The following is a 2,893-nucleotide window of genomic DNA, read 5'->3' on the forward strand; positions in this document are numbered from 1 at the left end:
CAGGAAAAAGAAAACAAACTGTTATCAAATTTCCTCCCTAAGCAGATTTCTACAATTATTAGAACTTAAAAATACAGACATTAAGGACCATGTGCTTAAGGAGCTAGTTAAGTTTGTGCAATTGCAGACAGGAAGATTGACATTTTTCTGAAATTGGAATTAAATACCCTAATATAATAAAATGATGCTGCCAACTCATATGGCATAATAGAGGGGAACAGATTCACTGATGAAAAAAGAAGAGGACATAAACAAACCATTTTCTTTAGCCACATCACTGCAGAGATGGCTAGTGCTAACCCAGAAGCTAAACCCTAGTCTCCACTTCCCCTTTACTAAAAGAACCCCTATGTTGCTGTGGAGCCTCAGCTAGAAAACTACATTTTTAACCCCTTGCAATGGGGTTGGACAAGGAGATGGGTGGAGCCTGTAAGAGAAGCTCCTTAAAGGGGTCTTGCACAGCGGGCAGGCACCCTTTCATCCTTCCCTGCACGAGTTCCTGCAGCCATCTTATGACCATGAGACAATCTTGTGGACAGACACTGGCAGAGAGTGGAAAAGCAGAAGTCTGCGACACTGATGGCACTTTTACCACTTCACGTTACCCCTGGACTGCTTACCTCAGACTTCGTTTATGTGACCAAAAAAGAACTTCCTAATTTGTTTAAGTTGCTGTTATTTGGGCTGAAATACAGATCTTAACTGATATACATAGCCTAGATTTAATCAGTTTCCTTACTAATGGCGATTATAAGTTAATACCAGAACCATATTACTTTTTGGGTAATTTTATATATGATTTATTGCTTTAGCTGTTAAATACAAATTTGTATAGCAGTAGTTCTGATTGTAAGTCTAGATTAAACTCTCCCTAGCTAGTTTGTTGTTGTTATTGCTTTTATAAAGTAGGAGTATCTTTCTAAAGCTGGAAGAAGTATCTATTACTGATAGCTCTCTGCACCAGGTGGAGCCATCTGACAATTGATTTAAGGACCCTATGAAGTCCATAGTGGGTGGGTGAGAGAAGTGGCTATTTAGTGCATCTTATTTCTATTTGAATGTGCTTCACATTGTATAAACATGTTTCTCTTTGAGGATTTTTCCAAGAATTTTCATCAGCAGTAACAAGGAAAACACAAACATTAAAAGGCCCCTCTTCCTGCAGACTTCCACCATCCAGCTAGTCCAGGAGAATCCAGAGAAATGGTAGAGAACACTTTGTGAAAATCCTTATGGGGTTGTCATCTTTTCCTCATGCTACTTTTCCAGTCTCATTATGAATCCACCTCAATCAGTATGAGAAGCACATGGGCAGCAGAAAGGACCAGGCAGATACTTAGAGGCAGAAGGGCCAGGGAATCCTCCTATTGCCCTCTTTGGATTTGGCTCTCTCCTAGTTGTCTTTTGTATGTTAAGCAGGAATGTTGAGCACACATGAAATTCAGAACAGCCTGCATGAATGGTTTTGATTGTCACATAAATATGAATATACAAACGATTACAGTAGGAATAAAATTTATTTCCAGTACTCAATATTATCTGCTCCTTGAAGCTATGCAAAGACTAATAAGTGCATAAACTTGATTCACAGTTATCTTTACAGCCACAGACACATTAATTGAGAGTCTACAGAAAGGCTTTAGTTTCTTTACAAATTAAAAGGGGATACATGTGCTGTTTCTGCTCATTTGCTGAGTATGCAACTGGAAAACCCAATCTTCTATTCTGGGATTTAAAGTCTGGTACCTTCGGCAAATAACATCATCAGTATTTTAAAGTCATATTGGCTTTGGTGAGTAGCAGTGGAATTGCCGTCCCTCCTTAAATCCTTCTCTGAGGCACCCTTTTTCTGTGGTGTGCCTGACAACATTAACCCTTCTCCCTTGAGCACAGGTGCATGCCAAGAGCAGAAATTTCGAGGGAAGCTTTGGTAAGCCCAGATCCCACTAGCAATCCCCGCTGTCCCTACCAGGCCTTGATTTTAGCATCAACCCAAAACTTTTTTAGATTTTTATGGACTCTGCTTTACTTTGATGTAGAATGTCTGTAGATTCTTGTCCACTGTCTAAAACAGAGGTGGTCAAGGAAGGCTTCTGCCCTTCAGATGGGTTATTTTCACAGCATTACAGGCAGGAGACTCCATGCCCTGAGGCAGATCTTGGGCCTTTAAGACCATCAGAAATGCAGTTAGTTTGGATCAGACCCGGGTTCCTAAAACCCTGGAGTCAGTTCTCCAGAAGGGCAGTATGACTTGCAGAACCCTAAAGAGGCAGAAAACCTCTATTCCCCATGGAATCTTTAATCTTCTCAGGCGAGTTCTGTTTCTGTTGGAAATCCAAGACTTTGCAAACAGGATAAGATCTTCTAAAGTCACAGGGTGAATATAATGAGTGCAGGACTTAGGATAGTTAGGCAGCAGGGAGAACTGGGCTAAGTATTTCCTTTCATTAGTGTCTATATAGGCAGTGATTTCCTTAACTAAAGAAAAGCGATGGAGGCAGCTTCCCCCTCCCCTATTAAAAGGAGGAAGATGGATATCTTTAATTGAAAGCAAAGCATCACAAAATTATTTAATTATAAGCTCAAAGGGGCTTTGAGCTCACCTTGTATCTTCTTGGCTTTCAGCAGGATGGCATTAAGCTTTCCTAAAAAGATAAGACTCAACCTATTTTTAAACATATCCAAAGAGGACATTCCGGTTTCTGTTCCTTTGTTAGACAGGGGACTTTTTTTCCCTTTCTAACCTCACCACAGGTGAACTTTTCCTATTACTAACCTGAAGTCTTCACATTTGAGTTTGGCTTAGTTTGCTCAGCAGAGCTGGTGAACAGCTGGTTACCATCAGCCTTTTCTAAACTGTACCTCCATCTGTCCATCTGTATAAAATTATAAC

Source organism: Callithrix jacchus, chromosome 9 (genome assembly GCF_049354715.1).
Source record: "Callithrix jacchus isolate 240 chromosome 9, calJac240_pri, whole genome shotgun sequence".
Taxonomy (NCBI): domain Eukaryota; kingdom Metazoa; phylum Chordata; class Mammalia; order Primates; family Cebidae; genus Callithrix; species Callithrix jacchus.